At 33.7% G+C, this 27192-nt stretch overlaps 1 long non-coding RNA gene across 1 annotated transcript; it reads left to right on the plus strand.

The window, feature by feature from the left end:
• Nucleotides 1-7812: 7812 nt before the first annotated feature.
• LOC147487442 (uncharacterized) lies at nucleotides 7813-8507 on the plus strand. The gene is made up of 3 exons (XR_015203153.1): nucleotides 7813-8099; nucleotides 8227-8311; nucleotides 8442-8507. It is a non-coding gene; the product is annotated as an uncharacterized LOC147487442 (long non-coding RNA).
• Nucleotides 8508-27192: the final 18685 nt, after the last annotated feature.

Consider the following 27192-nt stretch of genomic DNA (forward strand, 5'->3'; position numbering starts at 1 on the left):
GGGTGGGCAGTAGATCCTTTGCATCCGGATTGCTCGAACCTTCCTTTATGCGTTGCTTAGGTCCATTAGTATAGTTCATTGGGTTTGACGTCATCTAATTTAGTGTTCATTCGTTCATAACTTTACGTCACACACGCTTCCGAGGCGTCCTTCCACCCTCTCATACGCCACCCATGGTCGGAATCGAGTGTTGTATGGATCATTGATTGGAAATTCTCTCCTGATCATTTCCATATCTCATTCGAAAGAATCGGACCGATAACGGCCGGAAATCTAGTTTGAAATTATTTAAAAAATCGACAAAAGTCGAAAAATACGACGATGGGCTTGGGCGACTCACCTCACTACAGCTACCCAGCCACCAAAACAAATCGCGACCTTCATCTTCTCCGGCCGCTTTGAAACAAAATAAAATCCAAACCCTATCAACCAAAAATAAAAAATATATATATAATAAAAATAGAATACATCACAATAATAAGACCACCCACGCCCATTGTGAAACACCAATCTTCCACACAATCCAACCGTTTCCACCAAGAAACCACCCACCAATTCGAGTTTTTGAACCTGCCGCCGAACCTACCATAACCACCACTGTTGGTTTGGTTAGTTTTCATCAAACTCGAATCCACCACCATCTACAAACCCCAAATCAGTTCAAACTTCAATGGCGCTACGACGTAGAATTCTGCCGGAAAACGCGTTTGCACTGATAGCCATTTGCATTTTATGACGCTGAGATGATTAAGAGAAATTGAACGGACTGTGGTATTCGACTGAGGGATTTCTATCACTATGATTTGGTAGAACAGTTTTATAAGAAACGAGAAGTGGAGGGAAATAGGATTTTCATTAGGATAGCGAGAACGCGGAGGGAAGTTACGAGACAGCTTGTTTGATCGAGCTATTAGAATCACCCCCGAACTAACCTAGATATTTACCAAAACAGAATCCCATTATCTGCAGTTCCTGTTTTGATGAAAGATACGGTCATAGAGGGTGAATACAATACGATATCTCATTCAAGGTAATTGACGACCACGAGAACCAATCAACCGGTCAGAGCTCGCTGGATTGGTAAGAACGCCCTCGGAAATACAAAGTCAGCGACATCGGACTTGGTGTCCGTGACGCTCTCTAGAATTTGCAAACGAAGGAGTATAATTTCTGCATCCTTGATTTAATTTTGAATGTGATTAGAGGAGGGGAAGAGCCCCGCCTCTTCCCGATTGATCACTAAGATTATTCTCTCATTTAGAGCCGTCGCTAGATCTCGCTCCTATTAAGATCAAATTGCCTTCTAATGCAAGTATTTATAAGGAATGCATTCAAAAGACTTGGCCGTTGTCCGCAGAGAAGGAAGTTGAGTCGGATAATGTAGGGAAGATATGACATGGTTGGTTGAGGATAATTTTGATAGTCATACTTCTAATTTAGAACGTATGATAATCTTTAAACCGGTTTCGCGATCACGCTTATCGTGATCTGTGAAGATATACGACATAGACAAATTGTAATTGAAATAAGCAAACGAACTTTTCAGACGAGAGTTGAAATGCTCGAAGGGGTCGAAGATATATCTTGTCCGACTTGGAGGTTATCCACAAGAATCACCAAGCCCGAGATGCGATACTCAAGACCGAGATGGAAGCACGGCTTGTTCAGATAGAGATGCTACGACGCATGCCACTCGTGGATGAGTCCGTCTCGGCTGATTCGGAGAGGCATGGCGTCGTCGCCAAGCAGCCGGATGGCTCAAGCCATTCGTCACCACAGAGCCAGATCTCCATCTCGGGGACCATCTTCTTCACACGCTAGGTGTTCACCCATCGGTTGTGTCCTTTTATTTCATTGTTTTATTGTTTTGTTAGTGGAATTTTATTTCAGAGTTAGATTTGAGTATTAAGTTGTTTGTTTTAGATTGCTTGGATTTCATATTATTTTAATATAATTTATTTTTATCATCTTTCGTATAGTTGTCTTGGAAGTAAAAGTTGAAAATTAGGCCGATACCGCATACCTATGATTTTTGTAGTGGTAGCATGATATGTAGGAGAGTTTAGAAGTTCGCTTCTAAACCAAGTAAAAGATACCAGGGGTTGTTAGGAAATCAAAACAATGGTTAGTTTCGGTTTCGGTTTGGCAGTTTTTCTATTTCGAAATTGCCTTAAAACAATTTGGCAATTTGCCGATTCGCTTTGGAAACCCGTAACCTATTTAAACTTCCATCATACTACACTCACAACCCACACTACACCACACCACAATCATCTTTCACTTTTTACTCCAACCTTTTTTTCTTGTTTTTCTTAGAAACTCACTTTCTGCACCCGAAGGCCAGCCAAGCAGAAGCGACTATCCTTATTATCAGAATCGAAAAATCCCTAGAAGCGCCCACATAGTAGAACGCGACCAGCCAAACACTGGAAATCGAAAAAACCGAAGGTACGCAAGGCCAAGTAAGCGCGACCAGCTAAAACACCTAATTTTCAAAACCAAAGAGCTGACTTCATCTATCTACGCGCCAGCCTCTCCAAGAATCACAAATTTTCGATTTTCCGAGGTTCTTCCAGGTTTTCGCGAGCTATTCTACAAGTAGTGTTGAGATGACACCACCTATAGTGATTCCCGAACAGTCTTTTGAAGACTTGATGGGAACCTATACCTATGGAGCATCGTTCAGCGGATCGTGCAATTAGGATAAGCGGCATCTTCCTCGGTGAGTGATGACGATTCTTTTCACCTAAGCTAACTGAATTCTTCTATAATAATATTACTTTTTTTGTACCCAAGAAGGAGAACAAAAATTTTCCCTTACTATTGATGAATGCGACTATGGAATTCAATAAACACTTGATAGCTTTGGTTTCGGGATTGCCATTACCTGACCTATGCACACGCGTGGGATATATGACGGATAACTCATACCTATATGAATATGCCTATTTCCATGAGTATTATGGGGAGGGGTATTTCGTATCATGGACCAAGACCAATATAACATCGCCTCGAGTAGCCTATCACTGAATGTAGGCCAACCATGTTGTTCATCATGATGAACATTCTAGGAACGGCGGTTTACTTACCAATAATATACCAAGTGACGTTTTCCTTGCTTTAGGCGAGGGACGTCGTGGGTATGACATTCCCGAGTTTTAGTTGCTTTACTACGAGCGAGCCCATACCTTGAGGCATAAGTACCTTCTTATGCCTGTCTTTGGTTTGCCTTTACGGCTTTGCCTACCCAGATTCTCACAGATACGCGCGATTACATGATCGGGGAAAGGGTCGAAATCATGAGACCCACCAATCGTGGTGGTAAGATCATTCGAGCCATGACTTGGTCGGGATGGCAGGTGCAACCACATTTGGTTGCTCCTTACACCCCATCGGACCAAATAACACTAGAGAGGTTAGCACTAGTTGATGATACACGACGTAAGGCGTGGCAAGTTGTTATGGCATGGCAGGATGCGAAAGAACCTCATATAGAAGAGGAGGATGACGAGTAGATGTTGGGGTGCAGGTAAGTTTTAGTTAAGTTAGTGTCCGCTATGTCCCAAAGCAATTTAATTCTGTTAACCCCATAATGGGTGGAACTCTTATAGTGTTGCGTCAGTTTTATTTCCTATATTAGTACGTTCTAACATTGTTTTGCAGATGTTTCTGAATTTCACGCGTTTCAATGGTATTTTTCCTACCCTCTTTATTTAAACGCTTTGAGGACAAAGCATGCTTTTTGTTTGGGGGGGCATAGAAACACGTGTAATTAAGACATCTGTTAGGATAGAGATATGTATAATGTGCACTTGTTTTCTAGTTAAAATTTCGAAAATTCAAAAATATAAATAAAAAAAATATGCTATACACTTAGGAATATTGGTATTGTTTTCTTCCTCCATGCTCTTAACAATCTAGAAGTCTCAATGTGAGTTTGTTGCATCAGAATAATTGTTAGAAACTTAGGTTAATATGTATGTAATAATCTTTGCATCTATCTATAAATTTATTACATGAGTATCTATGATTGCTAGCAGTAAGTTTCTGAAATCTAGGCTAGAGTACTTATTCTACAAATCCTGTGAGAATATAGCCTAAAGCCTTATATGAGCGAAACATTTGAGAAATGACACAAGGGAGAAGTAAAATCCGGATAGAGAAATCACACGTCCACTTGCTTGATCACTAAACCATATCCTAAGCGAGAATTTAGGCCGCTCTTTGGATCGATATAGCCAGAAATTCAAACCTATGAATTATGTTCCACTAGTCGCCCCCTCCGAGCCTTTCTTTAGCCTTCCATAAACCAAAATTCCTTTACCCTGTTTACAAAACAAAACAAAATAAAAAAATCAACCTACCCAATTTAGAATAAGTCCTGAGAATAGAATGAGGAAGAAAAGAAGAAGAAAAACCCTGTGGTAACAAAAAATTAGTTAGTTGCTTCAAAAAATAAAGAAAAGAAGTTTCCATCCAAAGAGAAAAGAAAAAAAAAAAAAAAAAAAAAAAGAAAAAAATAAAACTCCTCCAAAAAAAAAAATAGAATAAAAGGGAGTCAAAGGCCAAAGAAAAGAAAAAAAAAAAAAATATGGCTAAGGATGGAAACAAAGTGTAGAAGCAAAGTAATTAACAAGGTTTTTCTCTAGTTACATAATATGAAGACTCTATTATCTCAGACTTGTCCTTTTGAATATCCATTTCCTTCCTTCTTAAACCATCTCCTAATCCCCAACACCTAATAAAGATCTCTAGCTCAATTAGGAATAGGTTAGTGTGATAGTAAGTGGCAGATGTGTTTGATCGACCCGGCTTCCTTGATGTCATTGAGATTGTAGGTAAAGTGTGCCCACTGCACACCGAGTAGCTAAACTTGAGTGGAAAAAATCGAGAGAGGTTTTTGTCTTGACATTTATGTGAGGACCTACTTAAGGACGCTTATTCCGAAGTTCTCGAAAACAAACCTCAACTTTGAACATTTCATAGTATTACTCATTGTTATATGTTTATTGTAGATGATTGATTATTATGCATATATTAACTTAGGTTTTTGACTGTTATTCTTATGTAATTGCTAGAGAGATGTATAGATAGTTGAGCATGAATAAGGAAACAATAGTTTTATTTTCTTAGTCGCCAGTATAGATGAAGTTTGTGAGTACCTTCACTAGAAAACTCTCATGAGGCTATAACTTCGTCCACTAGGGAATTCCTAGTGGTTTAAGGCCTTGTTGCATATGGTCAATGCAATGCACTCAGCTTAAACGAGTAGTTAGAACTCCATTTTTTGGTCACTTATTCTAATTTCTCATATTTGCTTGAGGACAAGCAAAATCTTTTTTGGGGTGGTTTGATAAGAGCCCAAAACTGTAGTTTTAACCCCTTAATAATCATATATTTTGTTAGACCAATTATGTGAATAATAAGTAAGAGTTAATACTGATTACGTGTTCCTATGCATTTCGTGCTTCAAAGTCCATTATGTGCAGAAATGTGCCACTTTAGCGAGATAAAGGAGCAACAGTCAGCAGAACTTCCGAATGCCATATCTTTGGACTCAGACATCGGATTGAGGCCTACCTTATGTCAAAACGACCGGCTCGGAAAGAGATTTCCAATGGTCCAAGCCTTGACCCAATCAGAGGAGCAGAAGTGGACGAAAAGTCTGTGGAAGCCAACTGCAGCTGAAGAGGCCTTTTTGGACTGAAAGAATTGGGTTTTGGGCCTGATTCTCTGGCCCAAACCATGGCTCCAAGCCCATGCACGAATTTTGGATCTGGATGTATAAAAACAAAAGCTTAGCTCTTTGTTAATGGTAGCTAGTTAGACCTAAATTAAGATATAGAATTATAGATCTAGTTTTATTAATTAAATTAAGTTTTAGTTCCATTTAAATTCTTGTTTTAGATTAAATCTCTGAATCATTGTTCTTGATTGATTAGATAAATAAAATAGATAGTTTGTCAATTTCGAATTTGTCATTTCCATTCTAGATCTAATTTCAATTCTTGTTCTTGTTTCATTCCAGCCATTAAATTAGATTCATTATTGTTCAAATTAAGTAAATCTAAATTTCTTACATTACGCTTTAGTTTAGATTCAATGGGAAATGTTAGATTGATGATTCAAGGCTAAACCTCCATTAGAGGGGTTGATGAAGCCTTGATGAAAACTTAGTTGTTTAGTATAGAAACGTTGTAGCATCTATTCCACTCTAGAAGGTCGGTGTTTAAGCCATGAGAATGGGTGGGCGACCTCATATGCTAGTTAGTACTTGGTAGAAATGCCATGAACACTAGGGATTAGACTCGGAATTCTTGCCGTGAAAACGTAAGAATCGAGATACCACAATCTGTACTAGGTCATTAAGTTGGATTCGAGGTGGATTCGATTCCCCTATAATTCCTTTATCTAGAGTCAAACAATAGTATTTCCATAGCATTTGTAGTTAATTTCTAGTAATCATCTTAATTAAGTATCGTAGTATAATATTTCGTAAAACTCTCATTGACTTAAGAGCGACTAGTTAGACTTAGAAAACAATCCATGCTAGGGAACTAGGAGTGGAACGAACTTTTTACTCCACATAGTGCAATTCGCATTGAGAGTAGAAGCTTTGATAATTGAGTATAAAAAAATAGTTTTAGTTTACTTACGTTTTGAATTCATAGTTCATTTCGTAGGTAAACTATCCATTTTATAGTTATCACAACCCTACTCAAACATATTAAGAGGCAATAATACGATTATAGGGGAGGAACCAAAGTTAAAAATATAAAGTTATTAATTGGTTGCATAGTGACGATTGGGATGAACCGCTTTGAGCCGCACAATGTTATCACAGGTAGGACATAAATTTACATACCTGCAGTGCACATCTAAATCTTGAAGTCATCAGCAATAAAGTTGTTAAATAGTTGACACTACGTAAAAAGACATCAGGCTCCGTGACACATTAAATAATTGGTCTTTGTATCAAACAAAAATTTTGCTAATCAGATTTATCTTCCACAGTTGATATATATACCCCACAATCTTGCTAAGAGACAATAATAGCAATGTTAGGGAGCAAAAATAAGGTAAAAAGTTAAATTAGTAGGTTGCATAGTTAGGGTGGGATCATCCTTAATTAGATTTGCCCTCCATAGTTACTAGCTAACAACCCCACTCAAATTTGCTAAGAGACAATAAAAGACATTGTAGGTGACTGAACAAAAGTTGAAAAAAATCAATTATTGAGTTACATAGTGAGGGGGAAATGAATCAGCTCTGACCCACACATAGTTATCACAAGCGGACTTAAATTAACATATCTGCATTACAAAATTGAATCTTGCCGTATATTAACAACAAATTCATTCCCAAAAAAAAAAGTTCTTTATCTTATTAAAGTTTACTATTAGCTAGATTCTCCTCTGTTAGCATATATACTAGATAACTTTTTTTTGTTGATACACCAACTTATATAACCTCTCCACTCTTTCTTCAAAGTTCTAAGGTCATTAAGGTGATTCCTTTTTTTTTTAATAAGTCCACTCCACTCCACTTCACTTCACTTCAGAAAACTTATTCTACAAACTACCATTGGCAAATGGCACCACAAGCATGCCAATTCCTTGCTAATCTCCGTACAGGTACATATAAGTGGAAAGTTAAGGTTCGTGTTACAAGAATGTGGGAGTCAATTCACTGGAATAACAACAACGTCTTAAGCAGGGACTTTTTACTATTAGATGCTCAAGTAATCATGCACATTAGTTTTAAGATCTTTTTTTTTTTAAAAATAACTGTTTTTTTATTCTTTATGAATAGGGAACTCACGCACATGCAAAATTGGCGTCGAAATTTTTTAAACGAATTTGACCAATTTGCAAAAGGAAGTGTGATGGAAGAAGGTAAAATCTACCTTATTGAAAGATTTGATGTGATGTTAGCAACAACCTATCGTCCGGCGGTGCATCCATTTGTTATTCATTTGAAGCTAGAGACATTGATAGAGTCAATAAATGAAGAAGGGACTGAAATAGCAAGGCACAAGTTCAATTTCGTTGACTTCAAAAATCTTCAAGAACGGGATAAACGGAAAACTCTTTTATCAGGTTATATTCTACAACTTTAAACTTAAATATTTCATCTAATTTATAATTTCACATTAGATTAATCATTTATTTCACTTGAGAAACTCAATGATTGAAATTCTAATGCTCTATTTACGTTACCACGTAGATATTATTGGTGTCTTGATGAGAGTTGGCAACCCAAAAGAAAAATCAGGATCACATTTACGAGAAACTGTAATCCTGGATAAGAAGTAAGTTAAACATTTATAACTTTAGTTAACAAAACAAACATATTGTTGTCACTTAATGAAGTTTACCCAACCTTTAGCGGCACCGAAATAACAATTGTTTTGTGGGGTGATCTGGGCAAATCAATTCCAGCGGATATTATGACAGAGCATAATGTGATCATTATAGCAACTTCGCTGAATGCAAAAGATTATCAAGGTACATACACATTGATATTGTTTACAATTTATGCTGATAATAAATATTAATTAATATCAAATTTATATCACATCTGCAATTTTATCCAATAAAAATGTTTTTTAATATAGTTTCTATTGTAGACAAAATTACACTTTCATCTCTAAGCGGGACAAAAATCTATATCAACCTGGAAATTGACGTTGTTCTTTGAATACAAGCGCAATTATATATATATATATATATATATATATATATATATATATATATATATATATATATATATTTACGCCCAATCATTCCCATCCAAGACTTGTATCATTTGATGATGCCATGTGAATCGCTAGAAACATGTGAAGTGTAATGCGGAAAAGTTTAAAGTAAAGGGGACCGGAGCAGCTACTATGAGACAAAAGATCTTCTTTCTAAAGAGATTCGATTAAGTAACTACCAAGGTCCAATATTGAAATCATTTCAGAGGTTTTCCCTGACTTTGTCCGTGTCGACAAACAATTGAAATACCTCGACTTTTTTAGAACAGGTCCGAGTCAAATAGCAATGATTCGAAGCACTTCTTTTTACACTATTTTGGAAACCCAAGGACTCAATCATATGGATATGTAAAATACAGGATTTCCAATCCTAGCAGGAAAAGGAGGGAAACAGATACTCAATTTAAAGTGAGTAAACAAAATTCCATACTCGATCTCATAGATACATATAGAATTATGTGGAAAGTCGTATTCGATGAAAGTCATATGTACGGCTTGGAGGGAGATCTTTCATAACTTTCCAGATCCACCCTACAATATGGAGTAAAAAAGCCAAAATAAGTGATTTTATCCCTTATAAAAAGAAAACCGATTATTGAACCTCTTTCACGCTCATGTCACGTCGAGGTACTGCAGAAGAAAAAACTGCAAAATCCGATCCAATTTATCATAATCGATTAGTAAAATGTTGGTTAACCGTATTTTGAAACACGGAAAAAAATCATTGGCTTATCAAATTATCTATCGAGCCCTAAAAAAGATTCAACAAAAGACAGAAACAAACCCACTATATGTTTTACGTCAAGCAATACGTAGAGTAACTCTCGATATAGCAGTAAAAGCAAGACGTGTAGGCAGATCGACTCATCAAGTTCCCATTGAAATAGGATCTACACAAGGAAAAACACTTGCCATTCGTTGGTTATTAGGGGCATCCTAAAAATGTCCGGGTCGAAATAGGGCTTTCAAATTAAGTTCTGAATTAGTGGATGCTGCCAAAGGGAGTGGAGATGCCATACACAAAAAGGAAGAGACTCATAAAATGGCAGAGGCAAATAGAGTTTTTCCACATTTTCGTTAATCCATGAACAGGATCTATATAGACACATAGATCCATGGACCCATACATCTCGATCGGAAAAGAATCAATAGAAAAAGAAAGAATCGGAAAAGATCGATATCTTTCTCGAAACAAACAAAAGATGAAACATAAATCATGGATCAACTAAGCCTTCTCGGGGGGCTTGCTTAAGAATAAGAAAGAGGAATCTCATGTAAATACCATGGAATAAGGTTTGATCCTATTCATGGGGATTCCGTAAATATCCCATTCTAAGAATCGAAAGTTCAAACGATTGGGACTTTTTGGAGATTGGATGCAGTTACTAATTCATGATCCGCACGTACATAATGAAAACTTCATTCTCGATTCTACGAGAATTTTTATGAAAGCGTTTCATTTGCTTTTCTTCCATGGAAGTTTTATTTTCTCGAGAATGTATCCTAATTTTTGGCCTAATTCTTCTTCTGATGATCGATTCAACCTCTGATCAAAAAGATATACCTTGGTTATATTTCATCTCTTCAACAAGTTTAATAATGAGCATAACGGCCCTAGTGTTCCGATGGAGAGAAGAACCTATGATTAGCTTTTCAGGAAATTTCCAAACGAACAATTTCAACGAAATCTTTCAATTTCTTATTTTACTATGTTCAACTCTATGTATTCCTCTATCCGTAGAGTACATTGAATGTACAAAAATGGCTATAACAGAGTTTCTGTTATTCGTATTAACAACTACTCTAGGAGGAATGTTTTTATGTGGGGCCCCTATATATAATTTTTTTTTTACCAAAAAATAATTTACATTAACTATATTCGTTAGCACTATAATGATCCATAATTTTTTTTTTGTGCATACTAGCATCCGAGGTCCAGACATTTTTGTCGAGGTGGAGGGTCAGACTATTAATCTTTCAGAAGAAGAACTACTTAGAAATAGAAGAGTTACCATAACTAAATTAAAGGAACTTGGAAGAGATGAATCAGAAAACTGGATCAAGCTATACTTGCTTTGCAATAGTAGACAAGGTATACAGTGTTAATTGGTTCTACAATTGCTGCAGACATTGTAAGATAACTATCCCACAAATTGAATCCAATAAACCCTGTTCGAAGTGTAAGGTGGACACAGAGAAAAGGTTGGTAAAAAATACTAACGTTTTTAACTTGTTTTTCCTTTATGTTTTCAACTACATCCTTCAACGCATTCTAATTTCAAAGTAGGTATAAACTTCGAATGTGTGTGAATGATTTCTCCGATATCACCACTTTTGTCGCTTTCAATAAACATGCTGAAGACTTGCTTATGAAGTCCGTCGCAGAGTTGGACCTAATCCAAAAGGCAAGCTATTTCAAAATTCATTAATACACCCTTCGAATATAAGATGAAACATTTCTTATCCAAAAAACAGGCTAATGGTTCCGATGCAGTTTCAAGAGAGCTTGAGAAAATTGAAGGTAAATCTTACATCTTTCAAGTACAAATCAACCGCTTCAGTGCCAAGGAAACTTTTGAATCATTTACCATTGACAAAGTTTATCCTGAAGAAACTGACTTAGATAGTCAAGTGGTTGAGAAGGTAAAGTTATACTTTTATTTATTTACCCTTTTTTTTCAAACTTAAAAAAAAAATTAATTGCATTAACAAATTTATTTTTTTTTAACAAACATAGGGAAATTTGCTCGCATCTGGTCAAATGGTCCGAAAAGATGGTTCATCCTACGAAAACATCACTGAGATACAACCATCAAAGAAAAAAAAAAGGACATAAGTCTAGGTAAATGAACAGAAAATACTTTTGTTTGTTATTATTTAAATATTTATTTCCTTTATTTACTTCTGAGGAAATATAACAACCTTTATTGTTTTTGACCTACATTGCAGGAGTTATCCATGTATGAAGAGTAAATTGTGTTATATCTCTATCTTTAATTCCTTTAATGTCTACTGCAAAATGAGAAACGAGATACTACTACCACTACCTCCATCCATTGCTGGGTTTATCTAATAAATGCTCAGGATTTTACTATGGTCAAGTCATGTGGATAGGAGTTTTGTAATAATATTTATGTACATATCTTTATTTTTAAATAAGTTTATGCTATAACCAAGTATAATAACCGCGCTTCCCATCAATCAAATCTACTTATGTAAATATTATAAAAAATATTAACTATCTATATTATGCCTGCATCTTATCCAAATTCTTACTGACAACCATGGTCCACAATTCCAAAATCTTTGTAATTCTGCAAAATTGAAAAATCAGATTTACGTAACTTATTTTGTTATATTACAAAAATATACCAAAATTTAGATTTTCCCAACCCAACATCTGGAAAGATCAATTTATGAAAATCCACAATATTTGGCAGTATTCCAAACTTTTAAACAGAAGTACAAACTATACTTACGTCTAGCTAAATGTATAGCACCTATCCTGTAATAGCTTTACACTTTGTTGGTCTACAAGACACACTATTGTCTTAATATTTGATTGCTTCTTCTTATTATAACATTATATACTATTTACTTTTCTCCACATCAAAATATTAATGGTTATACTGTGCTCATTAACCTATTTAAAAAGTTGGGTTCTAATAAATCATGATTTCACAATACACCTGTGTTTTTTATGTTTTTCAATATTTTGTAAATAGATATATCTATAAATTCCTCCCAATCACCCCTACTACTTTAAAAGTTGACTCTTCCACTTGATTCAGTTAAAGAAAACTACTTAAACAGTAATTCCTATCTTATAATTTCAAACTTTAATTTTTTTTTTATCTGAAAAGGATTAAAAATTTTAACTTAAAAAAAAATAGTAGTTTAGACGTGACTAAGCATACGATAAGGTCCATTTGTTAATGGGAAAAAATCAACACAATGCAAAAAATTGGTTTTGATTATTCACCAAGTAGAATCCATAATATAGCAAATATCAAATGAAAAAAAAATGTCCATTTATTAATCACTTTAAAAAAAACCAAATTGGTAACTTATTGATTAAGGCATATAAAAGAAAGACTCAAAAGCAGCTTGCATTGTGTCTACCATACTTCAATAATATCAAATGACACAAATTTTGGGATAAATAATAAACTTTTGATAAATAATAAACTTTTTATCAAATATATATATATATATATATTTAATAAAAAGTTTATTTGATATATATTTAAGTTAATTTTTTTTTTATCAAATATATATATATATTTGATAAAAAAAAGTATATATATCAATATATGTATACCAACTATGAACATAATTTTAAAATATATTTTCCATATGCGATCAGCAGCGCGTAGTCTTATCAAGCCTTTTCCATATCTTCTGGTTCAACTTCAGCCTAACTATCTCCATCTCTAAACTACATATCGTTGTCTCCAACATGTCGAGCTGTTTCTCACTTCACAGGCGATTTCCATCGGCCCATCAGAGATCAAACTCTTAAGACTCTATCAAACCTTTCAGAGTCATATGTTCTTCCTTTAGCTCCTCAACACGCAGATGATACTGAGTTAGAGTTCTTTCTAACTGAACTATATGACGCTTTGCCTCTTCGAAATCGGTATTTGCAACCTTCTGTGTTGTTTCTCCTTCAGTTTCTTTCTTAAAACTGCTGCCAACATGGGTTCCAATATCCAGCTTTTTATCGTCAACCACTAAGCTAACAATCATACCACTCTGCACATCTAAATATTCTTGGTACTGACGTACCACATCATCAAGGAGCAATTGCACCTATATAAAACATTTAACTTTAATAAATAAATAAATAAAGTAAATAAATAAAAATAAATAAAAACGTTACAGAGGTTAATCCTTTTTTAGTAGCAGTAATTCTCAAAATAGCATCATCATTGTTCCCTTCCTGAACAACCCTAACTCTGTAACTATGCGACGGTTTTTCCTGAGTGATGCTTGGTTGGGAAACACCTATACTGCTTAGATAATCCCGACCAGTAACATTGACGCACTTACCGCGTGCTAAAGACTCTTCCATACCCTTGCGTTTCATATGCTCCTCAATAGCTTAACCCTTGCCTTCTCCCATCACAGGAAAAAAAAAACAATGACATCAAAGAATTATATAGCTGTTTTAGCTCTCTCTCTCTCTCTCTCTCTCCTTTTGTCTTTTGCTACTTTTTTTTAAAAGTTATATCCTACTGGTGGTTGTTTTAAACATATTTAATAAATCTATATATATATATATATATATATATATATATAAGTTTTTGTATAACTCTTAGACTTAACAATTAACAGGCCTACCATAAAATAGCCCAATATAACATATATAAAAAAGGCTAAAAAAAGAAACTACTCTTTGAGCTACAATTTTTTCCATATCTCCTACTCCAAATATCTCATACACCCTTCTACTCAGACACTATCTTTCTTCATAATATTATGATCACTTGGAAAGAATCTAAATAGTTTATTTTTCATATATATCCTTCCTTTACCTTCGCTCAACCATTCAACCCATTATGTATTTCTCTGTTGCCCTTCTTATTTGACTCCTTCATAGTTATAGTTATTACAAGTGGGGATAAAAAAATTTAAAAAAATAAATAAAAAATAAACAGTTGCTATAATTTAAGATTGATTTAGTTTGATACATTTAACGGGATGTTTAAATACTTATAATATGTAGTTATTTCTTCCATTTAAAATTTTGAAGAGTACCCATTCTACATTTGTGTTATATAGTTGAAACGAAGCATTTGATTTTTAGCATATCCTTAAAACCAAATGGATTAAGCAAATTCAAACAGTATAATAGTTTTTTTTTTTTTTTTTTTTTTTTTTTTTTTTTTTTTTTTTTACATCCAGCAATTTAATAGAACACCATGTGTTACATAAATTATTATTTTTATTAAATTTTTTTTTTTTTTTTAAAATGCCACTATAATTTAAATAAATAATCACTTTATTCATTTATGGATTTATAATGTTTTCCAAAATTAGTATTAGTTGTTTTACATATAAGTATGCAGAGTTTTAATTGTTTTTTTTTAAAAAATTGAAAAACTATGAAATAATCATATTTTGTAGTATAATATACAATTACATTTAAACAAAGGTTTTTTTGGCAAAAAAAAATGATGGAAGATTACTAAGATATTGGTGCAGATCAATCAAACTAGCCACAACATTCTTTTTCATGTAATTTCATGATATATATATTAAAAAAAAAAGGCAATGAAAACAATCAATCACTGTTAAATACTAAAAAGGTAATATCTGTATGTTTAAGGAAACTCGCAAGGTTCTTAAAAAAGATGTATGTTTTTAAAGTTAAAGAAACATAAAAAAACATAATTTAAAAAAAATTAAACTGAAAATCTAGAGAACAACTATATATACTCCATTGCATATATGTTTAAGTTGAGTAGTTCTCCTAGACAAGCTAGGTAACCGATTAGAATAGTTTAAACAAAGGCACAACAGTTCCTTCGACTATTTAGTCAAACACAACAACCAAAACATTAATGAGATGAGGCCCCACTTTGTAACCCTTGATATTTTCTAACACCTTTTCAAACCTGAGTTCCAATGTTGTCCGCCACATTAAAAAAAATAAAAAATTATTCAAAAGTCATTGCGATGGGCTCGATGATTACATTATTGTAACAGTGGTCCCATTTGCAGAGTAGCACACATATTTACTATATTAATCATAGATTAAAGACATGATGCATGGGTCCACTTAATTGGAATTACTTTTGGCATGCATATTACTAAACTTTCGATTTAAAAAAAAAAAATATATTGAGACAAACAAATATGCACCTGTTATTAAGCGCAAGGTTATGAAAGAGTCATTAACACGCATTAAATGCGTCCATGGTACTGGTTGGGACTGTCTACGCAGGAGAGATGTCACTTAACCAAATACCAGTCAGGAACGACCTTCATTTAGTTATGGAGTTGGAGCTGTTCGGGAAGCGAACAATGATGATGTTATTTTGAGAATTGGTGATGCTCAAAATGGAATAACCTCTATAAGGTTTTTTATTTTTTTTTCAATTTGTTTAATTTTGTTTTTTAATTTATTAAAGTTAAATATTTCATATAGGTACAATTGCTCCTTGATGACATAGTATGTCAGTACCAAGAATATTTAGATGTGCAGAGTAGTCGGATTGTTAGTTTAGTTGCTGATGAGAACATGCTTTATATTGGAACCCATGTTGGTAGCAGTGTAAAGGAAGAAACTGAAGAAGCAATGACACATAAGGTTGAAGATACCGGCTTAGAAGAGACAAAGCTTCATATAATTCAGTTAGAAAAAACTTTAACTTCAAGATCATTTGCGTGCTGAGGAGCTAAAGGAAGATCAGATAACTCTTAAAGGTTTGATAGAGGCCCAAGAGTTTGATCTCCCATGGGCTGACGGAAATCGCCTGCGAAGTGAAGAACATATCTACATGTTGGAGACAAGGATATGTAGCTTAGAGTCGGAAATAGTTTAGTTGAAGTTGTACGGGAGGGATATGGAGGAGACTCCATAAGGCTTTGCCCCACTGATCGCATATGGCAAATACAATTTAAAATTATGTTCGTAGTTGGTATACAAATATTGATGTATATGTTTTGTTACATATTTTAAATATCTTATGTATAAAAGTTCTGGCATTACTCTTAAACTTTATAATTAACATGCCTAACATAAAATAGCCCAATATAGCCTATTTAAAGAAGAAGGAAAAAAAAAAACAACACTTTGAGCTATACTTTTTTCCATATCGCCTGTTCCTAATCTCTTACACATCTTTCAACTAAGACCCTTTCTTTCTTTTTCATATTATGATCAGTTAAAGAACTCCTTAACAGTTAATCTTTCGTGTATACCCTTCCATTACCTTAATGCAACCATCGGACCCATTATATGTTTTTCTTTTGCCTTTCTTATTTGACTCCTTCTTAGTCATCATTGTGAAATAGTATATCATCATATATAGTTATGAGCATTGTTAAAACAAAAAAAAAAATTATATATATTAAAAAAAAAACAAACAAACAAACAAACCAATGAAAACAATCACTAACTGTTAAAGACCAAGAAGGGAATATTTATATGTTTAAGGAAACTCGCAAGGTTCTTAAAGAATCTGTGTGTTTTTTAAGTTAAAGAAAAAGAAAAAAAAAAAAACATAAATTTTTAAAATAAATAAAATGAAAATCTAGAAAACAACTATATATACTCCATCGCATATGATTAAGTTGAGCAGTTCTCCTTTGCAAACCAATTGACCCTATTAAATGGGTTCAATAATGGTACTACATTTACTATGACTACTTTGTAAGGCCCAACTTCCAAAACATTAATGAGATAAGGCCCAGTTTTGTTACCTATAATATCTTCTGACACATTTCCAAACCCGAGTTCCAATGTTGTCTGCCACATTAAAAAATAAAAAACATACAAAAGTCATTGCGATGGGCTCGAGGATTACATCATTGTTAAAGTTAACCCCATTGGCAAAATAGTAAAAAAAAAATTACTACATTAATCATAAATGAAAACATTATGCATGGGTCCACTCAGTAACAATTACTTTTTGTGTACATACTACTGTACTGTTATTTTAAAAACATAAAACATATATTGAGACATACAAGTATGTACATGTCATTACTTTTAAAATACAATACAAGCTCCACTATAAAATTTGTAAATATCATTTCATCATCATAAGAGCTTTTCGTTGTACTAAAAAAAGTCTTTTTTCTTTAGAAAAGATGCAGGAAGGATTTGAAAACGTAAGAGTGCTTTCATTTATGCAAACAAAAACCGAATCAAACAAAAATAAATCGTCCATAAATCCAAAGCAAACTAGTGTGAGTTATAGAGAGTGTATGAAAAATCATGATGCTTCAATTGGTGGATATGCTAATGATGGTTGTTGTTAATATATGTATATGACTTCACTTAGTGCAACTATTGTGAATAAAGATTTATCACTTAAATGTGTCGCCTGTGGGTGTCATTGGAATTTTCATCAGCAGAAGTTTTTTGGTCCGGGTAAAGTTAATTAAGATCGATTGTCAGATGCACTTGGTAATCATATGGGAAAAGAAATTTGTATCAGTGGTGGTTCTAAGAGTGTCAAGAGTAAGTGATTTAGAACAAAATTTACAGAAGCTCAGCAGAAGCAGATGACAGAGTTTGCTAACAGATTAGGTTGGAAAACAAAAAAAAGTGATGTTGTTGCCATTAGCCAATTTTGTTTGAAGAATGCAGTTGAGATAAATGTTTTTAAAGTGTGGATATATAATAACAAAAGCAAAAGGTGAAGCATAACCAACAACTAACCCTACACCTCTTATTGCAGTTGCAACATGAATATTAAACCTACTATGTTGATCTCTTCTACTAAAAAAAAAACTAAAACTGTTTGATTTTTCCAATTTGTTTTATATTTTTTTTGTAAACTTTTTCATATTAAATATTGCAACTCCAACTGAAAGTTATTTGATATCTAATTTCACACCAGAGAAAAATCCCCACCATAACCGTTGACTACATAAGTTTCTATTTTCTTAAGTTTACCGATTAAGAAAACATTTACGATTAAGTGATTGGATAATCATATATGATTGGATTTTAACAGTCGTATTAATTTTAATTACCTTGATGTAAGCACTTAATACTTAATTTTTTTCTTAGTATTGTCAAACTTATCATGATTTAATTATTTTTTTCTATGTTTTATTGTTATAATTTTTTAAATCCATTTTCTTGCTTATTCAATCACAGTTAACAACTTCACATTGATTTTTTTTTTTTTTTTTTTTTTTTTATCATGTCATATACTATAGTTAAAGTTAGTTTACTCTCATGATGTATTGTGTACAACTTAATACTAATCTAATTTTTGTATAACGTGTCAATAACTTATAATGCGTTATGTTTGTTTTAATGCAGAAATGATAACAAAGAAATCAACCTCAATGAGACTATTACAAGCATTTCTTCTACAACAATATCTTGCTTTACTGAAAAGGTTAGTTGATAGACCCTTGCCTATGTTTTTTTGTGACTTCGAACATGTAACTCATTGTGCTCTCAAATTGATTGATACATATTAGATGCATGATATTTTTATAGCACAAAGAATACACTTATAGTTAGATATGAATTTTTAAGCTGCCTTTTGTTTTACTTTTTGTTATTAACTTGCTGTCAGGAACTGCTCCACAATGCTCCATAATATATAATTCCTACGCTGCCGATGACAAATGCTTAGTAAGATTTCCTTTTTGTCGTTACTACTGTGATGGACGTTGATGTCTTCGAAAGCATAGATTATCATTACCTTAATGTATAGTTTGAAGAGTAAGTTCTATCTATTATTTGAATCTATGGCATTGACATCCAATTACTCAAATCGATAGTGGTCAAACTGTTCTGTCCATTTGTGGATTTGTTTTGTAAGTTAAGAAAAATAGTTGAGCTCATTGTCTTTTAGGTTTTTAAAGTTTTCTATAAATTTATTTTTTATTTATGTAGAAATGTACATGTTATTTCCTCAATCTGGTACATGCAAATACATACATTATAATGAAATAATAAAGAATTTGCAAATTGCTTGATTGAGATAACTTACAGCTACTGAAGAAATTAGCGTGTGTTAAGCGCATCTCACGAGGCTTAAAACTGGATTATGGAAGTAACCTTTTCTATCTACTTCACAAGCCAAATTTTCCTTTAGACCCACCTATGCTTCTAACTATCAATTAAAAATAATTATAGAGCCCCCCACCATTTTAATTATGTTTTCATATTTTAATATTTCTTTGCCACTATAAAAAACTCACCCTTTTATTTTTCTACATACAATAATTATATTCCTCATCCAGTCTCATTAGTCTTCCTCATAACAAACCTTACTTCTCAATGGCTCCAAACAGGCAGACAATTCCTATCTCACCCCCGGTCCAAACACAGTTGATCCCATGGAAGGGATCCATATTCTTCATGGGTGTATCAAATCAATGTATGCACGACAAGGATTTATGCATGAACAGCTAGTTAACCGATTTACAACAACGTATCATAATGTTTGATGAAGAACAAGAACACTTTTTGGAGAACTACTCGCAGTTCTTAGAGAACCACTCATAAATTTTGGAGAGCCAAAGACAAATTTTCGAGCACCAAGGAGCCCTTCAGCACCAAATTCTCGAACATATAGAACAACTTCACACTATTGTTACAACTTTTCTTCCACATCCTCTCCGTTATAATTGTCCGCCTGGCCCTTCATAATCTAATTATACCTCAAAGTAAAAGTCCCCAGTTGTTTTCTCTAAGATTCTTATTATTTGTGTAATATGGAAGTTATGTCACACTTTCGTAGTGTGCATTTATGTCTTTGAATATTGTGTGTAATATATATAAATATGTCAGAACCAAATAAAAACTTTTATTTAACACTTACATAGCCCTTAAAAAAATATATATAGCACTGACATCACACCTTACGCGCAAAAACCTCACATAGGATAATCAATATGACAACAGTGCTGATTACCACAAACATCACAACTGACAACATGGGTGATCTTCTTTTCATTTGGCAACATTGGTTGGTTACAAGCAGTAAATTGCATCTCCTTACTAAAACATCCAACCTAGTTACATTTAAGCCGCATTTCAACAACTTTACCTGACTGATCCCAACATTTAACCAAATACGTAACACCTCTGCAGTTTTCCTCCCTACATCTACGATTAAGGTAAGGACAAATTTGAGCTATGTGGCCTTCTTGCTCACACAATTGGGAAATCTAGATAAAAAATAACCAAAAAAAACAAAGATCATAATTTAATACATATCATGGTGTGGTCTTTAATGATTTACTTCATCCAGTTGTTAGCTAAATTAAGATTTGTTCCTAATTTAATAACAAAAGAGTTGTGTAAATGAAGTTTTAAATGAAGTTGTCTAAAATACCTTTGGTGCTACAAATATTCGAATAGGAGCTCCACCCATTTCTGTTAAACTTATCAACTTAAGAGAAAGAGGCTGCCATACAAAAAAAATATATAAAGAAATAACTGCTAAGAAAAGTTTTGGTTAGCCTTTTATAATACATTTAAAAAAAAAAAAAAGTTCTTTATTTTTGCCCCTTGGATGAATATGTAGCTTTGTGACACGTTTCATGAAATATAGTTGAATCTGAACGGTCCAATTATATAATTATACTATGTGGATATATAACATACATTAGGTCGACCACCTTTAATATCCAACATCCCATCAGATTTATGCAAGTAGAGTTAATCTAAAGTGTTTCCTTTGAAAATTTTAAATTAAGTTTTCGCACGATATATTAAAAAGTCCCAACGCACTTAGACAAAAAAAAAACGGGTCCCTTTGTCTCCAACTCACGGACTAACTTTTAAATCTTAACCTTATCTCTTTCTTTTTTGATTTCTTAAGAAAACGACTCAACAACAGTATTCATCTCTCTCGCATCTCGTGGATTCCAACCACCAACCACCGTCAAGTCATTCTTCTCTTAAACTTTTTAAGCTTATTTTAATCCATTTTTTCCTTAAATATATTATCCTTATGTTCCTTTGTCTTCTTCATACATTTTCCATTTCAGGTCATCATGACCTTCGATTTTTTTTTTTTGACTTAATAGTTACCTGATTTAAAGGATAAAGCTACAAAAAAAAAAAAATTAAAAAAACAGACATTGTAATTTAGAAAATAATAATTTTCATAATAACCATAATAATACTAATTATTATAACAATAACAAATCAGATTACTTATTTGTTCCAGTCGTTTAATGTAATATCTTTTATGACATTCTGAAATTATCATAATTAATACATTGAAACATGACGTAACCAATATAGATATCTATGGTATATCTTTGCCATGTTGAGCCATTTTAACAACACAATATATATTATTTTTTAATATATATTTAAATAAATAATTTGATTTTCTATACAATTTTTTTTTCAATACTATTTAGTTTTTTTTTAAGATAACCATATATAGTTGAAATATGTACAACTTCTTCTAATATATATCATGACAAAGTTATATATATTTGTACTGGTCAAGAAAAAATAGTAAATCTTCGATCAAAAAAACAATTTTAAAGTTTTCTTTTTTTTTAAAAAAAAAACCTTCAATATATCTACCAATTTATTATCACTCACGGGGCTCAAATTTACGTACTAATGGGAAATATGTTGAATTTGTTCCAACCACTTAATGTATTTCATTTTCTTACAATTCAAATTGCTTATTATACAATGTTATTTGCTGATTCTTTTATTTGTTATACTTCATAATTGTTCGTATTGTCATCAAACTGACATATGATTAATTTATTTAACTTTTGGTATATTTTTTATCTTTAACAATAGTTACAACCATGAGCAACACATTTGATATTGATGAAAGCGAGATTGGAGATGCAGTAAAAGTTATGATGTTAGCAGTAATTATTTGTGTTTTACTACTACTATGGAAAGTGGCTTTAGGGGTCTAAACCTAAACAAATATATGTGTATAAATGTTTTAAATTCCATAAATATATTTAACCATGCCATTATATTTTGTAGTCAATATGGTTTGTTATTGAAATAATTACTTCTTTCATAAGACCCCTGTTTACAATTTCCATATTAAATGCATTAATGGGACACATGTAACTAATAATTACTGCTATCAGGGAATCCAAAGCATTTGTTATCATAAACAAACGGTCTTCTTAAGTTTTAAATAATGAACTATATATGATCACATTTCCTTTAGAAAGTCTTTTTTAACATCCACGTGCAGAGCACTTGCACTAATACTAGTCAAAAGTAACGATCAATAATTAGAAAAATCAAAACTGTATTTGACATTTTTCGTTTGAGTCAATTTGTCCTTAGTTTGTAGTACGGGTCTTCCTCTCCTTTTACTAATACCATGGTTACTTTTATTAGGGCTTGCTCTCTCAAAGATCTACTTCTTGTACCAACATGATAAATTAGAGAGAGAGAGATTTGAGAATATTTACTTGATTGAGATTACAATTGTTTATATAGAGATTACAAATTTTAAATAGAGATTACAAGTTCTAAATAGAAACAAAACAAACAGTGCGTGTATTTAACTTGATGCGCGGGCACACTTTAGTTGAGGGTAGACGCGCTAAATCTACTGGACAATTGTGAAGCACGGGGAATAGGTGCACTCTAATTGTGTTATGTACGAGCTCAGGCACGCTCTGCACTATGACATGAAGAACAACTTCTAATACTCCCCCTCAAGTTAGAGAGTGAATGTCAAGAACTCCCAACTTGTGAATTAATCTCAGAAAGGTGTCCTTGCCGAGAGGTTTAGTGAAGGCGTCAGCCACTTGATCTGAGGATGGAACGAATGTAGGAGATAGTAACTTGGCCTGTATCTTGTCGCGTAAGAAATGACAATCCAATTCTATGTGCTTCGTTCGTTCATGAAAACCTGGATTTTGAGAGAGATGAAGGGCGGCTTGATTGTCACAGAACATGTTCATTGGAGAAGGATGAGAAATGCCTAAGTCAGAGAGAAGATACTGCAACCATTGAAGTTCACACGCCAGGGTAGCCATGGAACGATATTCGGCTTCAGTAGAAGAACGGGATACAGTGCTCTATTTCTTTGTTTTCCAGGATATAGGGCAAGAACCAAGAAAAGTGCAATAACCACTAGTAGAACGACGAGTGATAGGGCAGCCAGCCCAATCAGAGTCACAGAAACCAGAGATGTGTAAAGAACTATTAGCGGATAAGAGAATCCCTTTATTGATTGAACCTTTAAGATATCGGAGTATACGATGATCAGCATCTAGATGTGGAGTCCGTGGGGACTGCATGAAACTGTTGAGATAATTTATAGAATAAGTGATATCTGGACGTGTAACTGTAAGATATAAGAGATGCCCAATCAAGCGACGATATACAGTAGGATCCTGAAGTAATGTGCCATCATCGGTATGGAGGTTGATGTTTTGTTCCATAGGGAACTCAGAAATATAACCACCAGTGGTACCACAATCAGACAGAATATCCAAAAGACATTTGCGCTATGTAAGAAATAATCCTTCTTTGGGATAAGCAACCTCGATACCCAAGAAATATTTTAGACGTCCCAAGTCCTTGATATAGAACTTTGCTTCTAAAAATTGCTTCAAGTTCTGAATGAGAGATGGATTGTTGCCTGTGATCAGAATGTCATCCACATATACACAAGGACAAATGTAGAATCAGAACCACAAATATTTGTGAATAGAGAATAATCATACTTAGACTGAGTGAAGCCGACACTGATAAGAGTGGTAGATAGTTTGGCAAACTATTGCTGAGAAGCCTGCTTGAGTCCATATAAGGACTAATTGAGGCGACATATCCTGTGCTCCCCCTGTTTGGCGAATCTAGGAGGTAAGGTCATATAAACAGTTTCATCCAAATCACCTTGGAGAAAGGCATTGTGGACATCCAGCTGATGAAGAATCCAATGTCTGATGGCAGCAATGGAGAGAAGTAATCGAACATTGACTAATTTAGCAACAGGTGCAAAAGTGTCATGATAGTCTTGGCCTTCAATATGATTGTAACCCTTGGCAACAAAATGAGCTTTGTAACATTCAATAGAACCATCTGAATGATATTTAATCTTGAAAACCCATTTACAATCAATAGGCTTATGATGAGAGGATGACGGAACAAGAGTCCATGTGTTATTTTGTTCCAAAGCTGCAATTTCAGCAACCATAACAGCTCTCCATTCTGAAATTTTGACAGCTTGAGAAAAAGATTTAGGAACAACTGAAGAAGATACTTTAGACAAAAAAACTTTATGACAAGTAGAAAAATTAGTGTCAGAAACATAGAAAGCCATAGGGTATGGAGTGGAAGACCGTGTTGTCCGATTGGATTAGGTTGGCCGAATGAGGGACTGTAGGTGCCTTGGTGAGAGTAGGACAGTGATAATCTTTGATAAGAAGTGGTGGGGGTTGTCGCACTCTAGTAGATCAAGGTGAGGTAGGAGGATTGAGGTGTGATGGCTGAGGGCGTTCCGAAATTGCGAGAGACAGAGCTGTGGGAGTGAGAAGATTGTCAAGAGGGAGGGCGCGGGCATGCTCTGTTTGTACTGGAGCAGAGGGTGCGTGCGCTATATATACTGGAAGATGGGGAAGAAGAGAGCGCGTGGTATCTATGTTTGTATTGGCAGTAAGTTTATGAAATCTAGACTAGAGTACTTATTTTACAAATCCTGTGAGAATCACTACACCATAATAGGCTATTTGCAATAGCAAAAAAGCGTTGCTAATAATTTTCGCAACGCTTTTTAAGTATTGCAAATATGGCGTGGGTAAAATGTTGGAAATTTTTGCAACGGTTAGTAAGCATTACAAACAGAAATTTCCAACGGTTATTAACCATTGCAAACTGAAATTTGCAACGCTTATTAACCGTTGCAAAAAGAAATTTCCAACGGTTTTTAAGAGTTGCAAATATTATTTGTAACAATATTATTTGTAACGCTTGTTTATGTTTGTTTGGTATCAAATTTTAGCAACGTTTTTAAATTTATAACGGTTATTATGAACCGTTGCTGATGGGTTGCAAATAATAAAAAAAAAAAATTATATTTTGTACCAACCAGCTAAACTTGCCCCAACCAAGGTGAGAAAATGCTAACATTGTGTCAGCACAACTATAAATATCTGCTGGAGCCAAAGAGGCAAGGCTGAGGGACTATCGGTTCATGGAGCTAGCCACAGGTTAAGATGAATCTACTACACCTATATCACTCGCTGAATCAAAGGGCCAATAAGTATCAGCAGATGAACCTAGAGAAATCCCATCTGATTCCTAGCAAACATTCAAATCAAGATACACCAGAAGAAACATCAAGTAATAGCAAATAAAAATAGGAACAATAATCATCATAAACTAGAATTACTGAGAATCTTCAGTACAACTAATTGTCATATATATCTTGCTCCAACAGATTTAAACATACTGAATCAACCGAAATCAAACTTTTTATCATCTATTAAGGTCCTAATTCACCACAAAAAAAACATGTCTTCATCATAACAATCTCCACCAGCACAACACGCCGACTCCACCCTTTAATGATACTGAAAAAGTGCAAACAATAGCAACAAATCATAATATGCATCTTATTAATTCAATAGCCTTGGAGAGAAAGGAAATCATGTCCCTAATTTAATAATCCACTTTCTTTCTTTTGATCTAAAAGACTAAAACCCATTAGTGTCAACTAAAAACATACCTTGATAAAGCCAATTTCCTTGGCATTGCTTCGAAGCTTGCACTGCAAAGACATGAGACCATACTTGCGGATCAACCCATGGGGGTTTCCACAAACTCGGCAGCACGAAATTCAAGGCTTCAAGTCAATAAAAAATAAAAAATGAAAGCATGTTCTCCACAAAAAGGATGAACCATAGACATAAATTGACGTAATGCAATTCAATGAAGAAAGTAGAGGAACATGGTTTTATCTTCCCCTGAATCAACATATAAAGTTTTGCATCAAACACTATGATTGGCTGAGAGATGCAGTGCACATACACTAAAAGCTTATGCATTCATTGTTTGAACATGGGTGGTGTCTGCCTCCCGAGTACACAAATGTAAGAGGTGTTTACATTTTTTAGTAATAATTCTTAGCAAATTATTAACATTAGTACCAATCCCTTTATAGGATTTACACGATTTCAAATGCAAGATAGTATTACAACACAAATCACAATAAATAATAATGATTCGATCCCTAAACTAATTATAGTCTGTATACTATTGACACTCACTCCTTTTTGTGTGTGTAGATGGTATATGGATGATGTAGATAGATGATGGTCGTTGAACAAATAGAAGTGTATCAAAACCTAATTATCCCTCGATAAATAAAGGATGAGTAGGGTATCATTTCACTTTTAAGTGTATGTTTATATGAAGGACATGACTGGAAAGGGGGTTTAAGGGATTAAAAACTATGATTATAGAGATTTAGATTCTAATGCTAAACTAAACTAAATTAACTAAACTATTGGGAGTTTATAAAAGAGGGAATTCAAGAGATTAGAATCTATCAATACTTTTAATCTATGACCTTCTGCTTCATGGTTGTTCTTACAAGTAGACTACAATTAGGCAATCGAGCAAGTGCCGATTCCCTCTTGGATGAAACATCATTAACAATTAACTCTACTCAAGGTTGTTCCTATGTTCATGTTACTAGTATCTTCTTTCCTTTTATGTGAGCTTGGGCAGCTATTCAATGAATCACCATCTAAGGCAAACACAATGAATACTTCCC

This window comes from Coptis chinensis, chromosome 7, assembly GCF_015680905.1.
Source record: "Coptis chinensis isolate HL-2020 chromosome 7, ASM1568090v1, whole genome shotgun sequence".
NCBI classification, from domain to species: domain Eukaryota; kingdom Viridiplantae; phylum Streptophyta; class Magnoliopsida; order Ranunculales; family Ranunculaceae; genus Coptis; species Coptis chinensis.